The following is an 11,150-nucleotide window of genomic DNA, read 5'->3' as shown; positions in this document are numbered from 1 at the left end:
CAATCTAGTAATGTTTTGCTAACCTCACTAGGGTAGGGGGCAGCATTCGGAATTTTGGATGAAAAGCATGCCCAAAGTAAACTGCCTGCTAGTCAGGTCCAGAAGCTAGGATGTGCATATAATTGGTAGATGTGGATAGAAAACACTCTAAAGTTTCCAAAACTCTTAAAATAATGTCTGTGAGTATAACAGAACTGATATGGCAGGCGAAAACCTGAGGAAAATCCATCCAGGAAGTGCTATTATTTTGAAATGTCTCTTTTCCATTGAAAGCCTATCCACCATACAAAGACTTATGATGCAGTTCACGATCTCTATGCCTTCCACAACATGTGGCCAGTCTTTAGGCATTGTTTCAGGCTTTTACTCTGAAAAATTAGGGAGGAACAGCACTTTCAATGAGTGGACAGTGGAAATTTCCAGACATGAGTCCAGCGTGTGACCGGGAGCATGCCTTTCTTGTTTCTCCTTTTCTATTGACGAAGCTTTTGTCTGGTTTAAATATTATCAATTATTTATGCCAAAAACAACAAGAGGATTGATTATAAACATCGTTTGACATGTTTCTACGAACTTTTATGGTACTTTTTAGATTTTTCATCTGTCTGTTGTGACCGCGCTTTCTTCCAATGTATTACTGAACAAAACGCACCAACAAAACTGAGGTTTTTGGATATAAAGAGGGACTTGATCGAACAAAACAAACATTTATTGGGTAACTGGGAGTTTTGTGAGTGTAACCATATGAAGATCATCAAAGGTAAGTGATTCATTTTATCGCTATTTCTGACTTTTTTTACTCGTCTACTTGGCTGGTTACTGTTTGTAATGATTTGTCTGCTGGGCGCTGTTCTCAGATAATCGCATGGTTTGCTTTCGCCGTAAAGTCTTTTTGAAATCTGACACCGTGGTTGGATTAACAAGAAGTTAATCTTTAAACCGATGTATAACACTTGTTTGTTTCATGAATTCTTATAATGAGTATTTCTGATTTTGAATTTGGCGCTCTGCAATTTCACTGGATGTTGGCCAGGTGGGACGGTAGCGTCCCAACCCCCCTAGAGAGGTTAACAGCTGGTGAGCGATCTCTAATATTAACCTGTTGGGGCTAGGGGGCAGTATTTTCACGGCTGGATAAAAAAACGTACCCGATTTAATCTGGTTACTAATCCTACCCAGTAACTAGAATATGCATATACTTATTATATATTATAATATATATATTATTATTATTATATTATTATAAAGTTTCTAAAACTGTTTGAATGGTGTCTGTGAGTATAACAGAACTCATTTGGCAGGCGAAACCCTGAGACATTTTCTGACATGAAGTGGATACCTGATGTGTTGAATTACCTTTAAGCCTATGCCATTGAAACACACAGGGGTTGATTAATGTTTTGGCACTTCCTATGGCTTCCACTAGATGTCACCAGCCTTTACAAAGTGTTTTGAGTCTTTTACTGTGAGATCTGACCGAACAAGAGCCATGGAACGGTGATGGCCGATTAGACTCTGGCGCGCGAGTTCATGTTGGGTACTCTCGTTCCAATACGTTATAAAAGAGAATGCATTCGTCCACCTTGAATATTATTCATGTTCTGGTTAAAAAAGGCACTAATGATTTATGCTATACAACGTTTGACATGTTTGAACGAACGGAAATATATTTTTTCCCCTCGTTCATGACGAGAAGTCCGGCTGGCTTAGATCATGTGCTAACAACACGGAGCTTTTTGGATATAAATGATGAGCTTTTTTGAACAAAACTACATTCGTTATGGACCTGGGATGCCTGGAAGTGACATCTGATGAAGAGAATCAAAGGTAATGGATTATTTACATAGTATTTTCGATTTTAGATCTCTCCAACATGGCCGTTTGTCTATATAGCAAAGCATAATTTTCTGGGCGCAGTGCTCAGATTATTGCAAAGTGTGATTTCCCAGTAAGGTTATTTTTAAATCTGGCAAGTTGATTGCGTTCAAGAGATGTAAATCTATAATTCTTTAAATGACAATATAATATTTTACCAATGTTTTCTAATTTTAATTATTTAATTTGTGGTGCTGACTTGACTGCCGGTTATTGGAGGGAAACGATTTCCTCAACATCAATGCCATAGTAAAACGCTGTTTTTGGATATAAATATGAACTTGATAGAACTAAAAATGCATGCATTGTCTAACATAATGTCCTAGGAGTGTCATCTGATGGAGATTGTAAAAGGTTAGTGCATCATTTTAGCTGGTTTTATGGTTTTGGTGACCCTGTCTTTGAATTGACAAAACATTACACACAGCTATTGTCAATGTACTCTCCTAACATAATCTAACTTTATGCTTTCGCCGTAAAACCTTTTTGAAATCGGACGACGTGGTTAGATTAAGGAGATGTTTATCTTTCAAAGGGTGTAAGATAGTTGTATGTTTGAAAAATTTGAATTTTGACATTTATTTGGTTTCAAATTTGCCGCTCTTGAAATGCACCTGCTGTTGATAGGGTGCACCACGGGTGGCACGCTAGCGTCCCACATAGCCCCAAGAAGTTAAGGACGTCTCGATTGTTATGCTTGCCTGAGTGAGAATACCTCATGATAAGCTATACTATTTTCCAAGAGAGTTTTCAGCTATATTTTTTGTAGCGGTCTATTTACCACCACAAACCGATGCTGGCGCTAAGACCGCACTTAAAAAGCTGTATAGTGCCATAAGTAAACAAAGAAATGCTCACGTAGAGGAAACGCTCCTAGACGCCGGTGATTTTAATGCAGGAAAACTGAAATCTGTTTTACCTCATTTCTACCAGCATGTCACCTGTGCAACTGGAGGCAAAAGAGGATCACCTTTACTCCAAACACAGACGCATACAAAGCACTCCCTCCATTTGGCAAATCTGACTATAACACTGTTTTCTCAAACAGGAAGTACCAGTGCTCAATACGGAGGTGGTTCGATGAAGCGGAAGCAAAGCTACATTAGTTTCACTAGCACAGACTGGAATATGTTCCTGGATTCATCCGATGGCATTGAGGAGTTTACCACATCAGTCACCGGCTTCAATAATACGTGCATTGACAACATCATCCCCACAGTGACCGTACGCACATATCCCAACTAGAAGCCATTGATTACAGGAAACAACTGAGCTAAACGCTAGAGCTGCTGCTTTCAAGGAGTGGTACACTAATCTGGATGCTTGTAAGAAATCCCGCTACGCCCTCCGACGAACCAACAAACAGGCAATACAGGACTAAGATCGAATCTTACTACTCTGGCTCTGATGCTCGTCGGATGTGGCAGGGCTTGCAAACTATTACGGATTAAAAAAGTCGAAATCCAGCTGTAAAGTGCCCAGTGACGCGAGCCTATCAGATGAGCTAAATCCCTTCTATGCTTGCTTTGAGACTAGCAACACCAAACCTTGCGTGAGAGCACCAGCTGTTCCGGACGACTGTGTGTTCACGTTCTCCATAGCCGATGTGAGTAAGACCTTTAAGCAGGTTAACATTTACAAGACCACAAAGCCAGATGGATTTCCAGGATGCATACTCAGAGCATAACATTTTCACTGATATTTTCAACCCTTGACCCAGTCTGTAATACCTACATGTTTCAAGCAGTCCCTGTGCCAAGGAACGCAAAGGTAACCTCCCTAAATGACAATCGCCCCATAGCATTCACACCTGTAGCTATGAAATGCTTTGAAAGGCTCACATCAACACCATCATCCCAGACACCCTGGACCCACTCCAATTCGCATACCACCCCAACAGATCCACAGACGATGCAATCTCTATTGCACTCCACACTGCCCTTTCCCACCTGGACAAAAGGAACACCTACTTGAGAATGCTTTTCATTGACAACACATCCGCCATGCTGACCCTCAACATGGGGGCCCTTCAGGTGCGTGCTTAGTCCCCTCCTGTACTCCCTGTTCATCCACGACTGTGGGGCCATGCACAACTCGAACACCATCATTAAGTTTGCCAACAACATAACGGTGGTAGGCCTGATCACAGACGATGATGAGACAGCCTATAGGGAGGAGGTCAGAGACCTGGCAGTGTGGTGGCGGGACAACAGCCTCTCCCTCAATGTCAGCAAGACAAAGGAGCTGATCGTGGACTACAGGAAAAGGAGGGCCGAGCATGCCCCCATTCTCATCAACGGGGTTGTAGTGGAGCGGATCGAGAGCTTCAAGTTCCTCGGTGTCCACATCACTGTCATGGTCCAAACACACCAACACACTGCTGCTAGTCTGTTTATTATTTATCCTGATTGCCTAGTCACTTTTACCCCTACCTACATGTACATACCTCAATTAACTATATATATATATATATATGTATGTGTGTGTGTATATGTGTGTGTGTGTGTGTATATATATATATATAGTCTCGTGATTGTTGTTTTGTCTTACTATTTCCTTTTTTATTTATAGCAAAGTTTTCTTCCTTTTTAACTCCTGCATTGTTGGGAAAGGGCTTGTAAGCAATAATTTCACAGTAAAGTCTGCACCTGTTGTATTCGGAGCATGTGACAAATAACATTTGATATCCCAGAGGGATCTGTTCAAAAGTAGTGCACTATATAGGGAATAGGTTGCCATTTGGCCCTCCTCACACACTTACTCAACAATCCCCAACCTGTACAAACTACAACCACGCATACATAACATATACAACCACTCACATCCCACTCACCCCAATACTATTACTACTTCCTTTAACGTGATTTATCACCTAAATATGAACAAGCAAGGTAAGACATTAAGGCATTCGGCCCCATGCTATGGATCTGCTATTGGAATCTGCTTATAAATGTTATATAACCAATGCCCTCCATATATTTTCTTCCTCTTTTCCTCCTCCTTTTTAAGAGGGATGGTAGGCAAACAACCCCATCATAAGGATATAGAATTCAACAAAATGTCACATTTTCTTTTGACAAAAACCATATCACCTGCAATTAGGTATACCTGAGGAACATTAGAGAACAGAGCAAAACCCATCTTAGATGTAGGTACCATGCTAGCACAGATGTTATCTGACAATTACTGAGGGAGAACATGGTGTTCTGATTAATTTGGGAGACAGAGGAGATAGCTGTTTTACAACCTCATTAACGTTGGCTACAATATACAATATGTTAGCTTAGACATACACACACAGACACACATACACACATGCAAGCACGCACACTTGCAACACCTGTTAGCTAACAGCACATGAATTCCCCTGATGGAGTCAGTGGCTATGGTGAATTAGATACTAATTAGGCCGTCTTGAGGAGCATTTTGAACATGCTGTTTAAGAGAAACCTGTATAATAATTGTGTGTGTGTTAGCTAGCCAGGAACCTCAAAGAAAGCCCAAACAAACATCAGTAGATCAACTATTTAAAAATAATTCAATACTTCAACAACCGCTACACCTGGCACTGTACTTCAATCTATCCTGACCTCTGTGCCCCTCCTTGATTCAGACTCAAGCCAATATTGATTCCAGCAAATGCAGAAGCACTCTCTCTCAATTCCCTCAGCTTGCATCCTGCCATCTTCTCTCTTCCTCTCTCTGTTTCTCTCTCTAATCTGCCTCTGTTTCTCTCTCTGTTTCTCTCTCCCTCCTTTCTCTCTCAGCCACAGGTAGGTTCTTCTCCTCTGAGACCGCAGAGTGCTGCGCTGCTTGCCATGCCAGCTCTCTCATAAGCTCATTGCCTTTTGCCTCCGTGCCAACATCTTACTTAATTAGCTCACATTTTTATGGGTATAAATTGCTTTTACATCACTGCCAGGGAACTACACAGACAAAGTGGGTCGATCATATATTATGTTGATCCTCCTTGGCTCCAGTTAAACCTATACATGACATATGAATTTGTGGAAACCCAGCACAGCACCAGAAGGGCCCAGTATAAGAGGTAGAATTCTTCTTTGTTGTGCTGTCAGTGGTCTTATCTCTCCCTGGGGATATCAGTTCTGCTGTCACTGGCTGGCTGTAAGGTGGATGGAGAGATGAGTAATAGAGGGAGTAGGATTAGGAAGGTAGGGACTGAGTAATTCAGGGATATAGGAGCTAAAGCACCCACACATTTTTCTGGGTACCTCTCATTCCCAGAGAGAGAGAGAGAGAGACTCACTAAATGTAGGTCTATGCTTCTAAAATCTGACAACACTGTCACAATGAAATCACCCACAAGGTGTTTATATCCACACTGGATCAAATATTCAGCATCCCCCCCTTCCTCATTCTCATCCCAAATGGAATGTTCCTAACTTGAATGCACAACAAACCTTAACATTGGCTAGTAATGAGGAAAGAAAGGCCATGACTTTTCTGGTCTGAGACGGTGTTTTTACTCAGGGATGTTGCTAAGGGCATGGAAAGAAAAGCGCAATACTACTTCATTCTCACTCAATATTGCCTGGGAGTAGGTTTATCTGTGAATGATGAAGAACTTGATGTGGCCACAACTTCTTCCTAAAAACCTACTAGAGAAACCACCTTTTATCATCAGTCCTCCTCCCTGCGATGTCTTAATCTCAGCACTAGGGGGAAATGAAGAACACATTTTAACCATCATCTCTAGTCAGTTGATCCAGATGCTTGTTTCTCAGTACCTTCCTCAGGCTGTGGTGTTGTTTATTCTCCCCGGATTAAGTTCCTCAAACGTCCGTCTTCCTCCACTGAGACAGAATCTGCGTCCCAAATGGCATCCTATTCCCCATATAGTGCACTACATTGGACCGATAACCCAAAAATAGTGCACTAAATATTGGTGCCATTTGGGACATAGTCAGAGAGAGCTGGCAGCGATGCTCTCCAGAGTACGCTAAATCCTTTCTGTTGTAGCCAGGTGGATACACAACACACCCCCTCACTGCGGTTTGGTTCAGTTCTTCTAGCTCTCCATGCATTTACATGTCAGTCATCCATATTGATGCCAGGCGATTCATGTGGTGCCAGCCTATATAGCCTCATAGCACACCCTGTTTCTGCTCACCCACTACCCCTTGCTCCTTACCCATGTAAAGCTGCTGAAAGCCTGGGACAGTCCCAAATGGGACTCTATTCCCTTTATAGTGCAGGGCCCATAAGGCTCTGGTCAAAAGGGGTGCACTATGGGCCCAGGTCAAAAGTAGTTTATTGGAGTCAGGAAGTGGGTCGGGGGCACGGTCCCCTCCCAGTAGCCCAGGGTGGAGAGTATAAGTGGGGAGGTTTGTGTTAGTAAGGTCCACCTGGCTATCTCTGAGGTGGAGCCTCAGCCTGCTGTAATTGATTTGTCAATCTGGTGCCATCTGCCGTGTCGCACAGATGGATGAGGGCTCATTATGCTCTCCTTACAGAGAGAAGACCACCAGAACACTTTGAGGGAGTAGGAGAGCAGGGATAGGTTACACTCAACAGACACAAGAGAATACACATGCGCAGGTATGTACACACGCATGCACACACACATACAAGTGCATGCACGCACAAATGAATGCACGTACACAGTTGTGACATATGGTAGAATAAGGCCTGGAGGGGTGACGGAAACAAACCAATCCCTTAACCCCGCTACGGGCCCCCTGAGGGTCAGGAGTTATGGCTGGTCATATAGAAGCTGTGACCGGGACAGGCCCCACATGACTTAATGACTCGGCTTGATGAGAAAGAAAGAGATCTGGTGCATCTGTCCCCAACCAAGGAGGGCCTACAGCAGCAACTAGATCTTCTGCACAGACTCTCTGACCTGGGCCCTATCAGCGAACGTCAGTAAGGACAATTTAATGGTGTTCCAAAAAAGGTCCAGTTGCGAAGACCACAAATACAAATTCCATCTAGACACCGTTGCACTAAAGCAGCGGTTCCCAAACTTTTTATAGTCCCGTACCCCTTCAAACATTCAACCTCCAGCTGGTACTCCCTCTAGCACCACGGTCAACAGACTCTGAAATGTTTTTATTTTCTTTTGCCATCATTGTAAGCCTGCCACACACACACATTTATTAAACATAAGAATGAGTGTGAATTCTTGTCACAACCTGGCTCGTGGGAAGTGACAAAGAGCTCTTATAGGACCAGATCACAAATAATAATATAATAATAATGTCACGTCCTGACCAGTAAAGGGGTTATTTGTTATTATAGTTTGGTCAGGACGTGGCAGGGGGTATTTGTTTTATGTGGTTCGGGGTGTGTGTTTATGTAGAGGGGTGTTTTATTTATTAGTCCGTTTTTTTTTTGTTAAGTTCTATGTTGTATAGTTCTATGTCTGTGCTAGGCTGTTTAGATCTATGTTTAGGTATTGGGATTGGGGCCTTCAATTGGAGGCAGCTGTTTATCGTTGCCTCGGATTGAAGGTCCTATATTTAGGAGTATTTTTGTTATGGGAATTGTGGGAGGATGTTCTTTGCACTGCTGTGTTTAGCCTGCAAGACTGTTAGTTAGTTCGTTTATTGGTTTGTTTATGTAAGTGTTCAAAATAAAAGTGAAAATGAGCACTCAACCCGCTGCGCCTTGGTCCAATTACTACGACGATCATGACAAATAATCAATAATTTTGCTCTTTATTTAACCATCTTACATATAAAACCTTATTTGTTCATCAAATTGTGAATAACTCACCACAGGTTAATGAGAAGGGTGTGCTTGAAAGGATGCACATAAGTCTGCAATGTTGGGTTGTGTTGGAGAGAGTCTCAGTCTTAAATCATTTTCCACACACAGTCTGTGCTTGTATTTAGTTTTCATGCTAGTGAGGGCCGATAATCCACTCTCACATAGGTACGTGGTTGCAAAGGGCATCAGTGTCTTAACAGCGCGATTTGCCAAGGAAGGATGCTCTGAGCGCAGCCCAATCCAGAAATCTGGCAGGGGCTTCTGATTAAATAAAATTTTCACAGAACCGGTTGTTGCAATTTCGATGAGGCTCTCTTGTTCAGATATCGGTAAGTGGACTGGAGGCAGGGCATGAAGGGGATAACGAATCCAGTTGTTTGTGTAATCCGTTTCGGGAACATACCTGCGTAATTGTGCACCCAACTCACTCAGGTGCTTCTCTATATCACATTTGACATTGTCCCTAAGCTTGAGTTCATTTGCACACAAAAAAATCATACAATGATGGAAAGACCTGTGTGTTGTCCTTGTTAATGCAGACAGAGAAGAGCTCCAACTTCTTAATCATAGCCTTAATTTTGTCATGCACATTGAATATAGTTGCGGAGAGTCCCTGTAATCCTAGATTCAGATCCTTCAGGCTAGAAAAAACATCACCCAGATAGGCCAGTCGTGTGAGAAACTCGTCATCATGCAAGCGGTCAGACAAGTGAAAACTATGGTCAGTAAAGAAAACTTTAAGCTCGTCAATTAAAAAAAATGTGTCAATACTTTGCCCCTTGATAACCAGCACCAGTATGTTGTAAAAGTGTTACATGGTCGCTGCCCATATCATTGCATAGTGCAGAAAATACACAAGAGTTCAGGGGCCTTGCTTTTAAAAAGTTAGCCATTTTCACTGTCGTGTCCAAAATGTCTTTCAAGCTGTCAGGCATTCCCTTGGCAGCAAAAGCCTCTCAGTGGATGCTGCAGCTTACCCAACTGCTTGCACGTGCGTTACCACTCCACTATATCTCCCTGTCATGGCTTTTGCACCATCTGTACAGATATCAACATGAGCAGCAGCTACATTTGGCTACATACAGACCGTTAGTGGAATTCCCGTGAAAGAGTAATGGTTAATGTGACTGGATGTTCATTATTTGACTAGGCTACCAGTCTTTAACATTGTGTTGTTATTTTTCTGAACACTAGATGGTTACATTTTATTTTTGGCAGTGAAACGAGGCTACTCAGGCGAGGAAAAAAAAAACTCACCCAAACGTTGGAAAATATAAATAGATTTTTTATTTTTTTTAGTTTATGTGAATCCGTTTTTATTTGGCGTACCCCCAACGGCATTACACCCCAGTTCCCAGGAAAACTGCCCTAGAGCACACAAAAAACTATACCTATCTTGGCCTACACATCAGCAATATCAGAACTCATTGCCCTCGATGGTTGTGAGTTCTGGGGCCCCTCACCAACCAAGAATTCACAAAAATGGACAAACAACAAATTGAGACTGCATGCAGAATTCTGCAAAAACATCCTCTGTGTACAACGCACAACACTAAATAATGCATGCAAAGCAGAATCAGGATGATTCCCGCGAATAATATCAAAATCCAGAAAAGAGACATTATTCTACAACCACCTAAAAATATGTGATTCCCAAACATTCCATAACAAAGCCAGTGAGAATAACCTAGAGAAGAGCCCCCTCAGCCAAATGGTTCTGGGTCTCTGTTCACAAACACAAACAGACCCCACAAAGAACCAGGACAGCAACACAATTATTCCCAAACAAATCATGAGAAAAAGTAAAGATAATTACTTGTCACATTGGAAAGAATTAACCAAAAAACTGAGCAAACTGGAATGCTGTTTGGCCCTAAACAGAGAGTACACAGTGGGAGAATACCTAACCACTGTGACTGACCCAAAATGAAGAAAAGCTTTGATTATGTACAGACTCAGTGAACATAGCCTTGCTATTGAGAGAGGCCGGCGAGAGAGAGGACAGACTATGTGCACACTGCCCACAAAATTATGTGGAAACCGAGATGAACTTCCTAACCTCCTGCCAAATGTATGACCATATTAGAGACACATATTTCCCTGAGATTACACAGATCCACAAATGTTCAACTATTGCTATATTATGGCACATTGCAACTGTGCCATAATATAACATTTGAAATGTCTCCACCCTTTTGAAACTTTTCGTGTGTGATGTTTACTTTTGATTTCTGATTGTTAATTTCACTTTTGTTTATTTTCTATTTTACTTGCTTTGGAAATGTAAACATATTTTTCCTATGCCAATAACACCATTTGAGAGCAAGAGAGATAGAGTGCCCATGACCACACGGGCACACCTACACACACCTACACACACACACCTACACACACACACCTACACACACACACACACACACACACACACACACACACACACACACACACACACACACACACACACACACACACACACACACACACACACACACACACACACACACACACACACACACACACACACACACACACACACACACACA

Source organism: Salmo salar, chromosome ssa29 (assembly GCF_905237065.1).
Source record: "Salmo salar chromosome ssa29, Ssal_v3.1, whole genome shotgun sequence".
NCBI classification, from domain to species: Eukaryota; Metazoa; Chordata; class Actinopteri; order Salmoniformes; family Salmonidae; genus Salmo; species Salmo salar.
Note: the sequence above shows the minus strand (reverse complement) of the source record.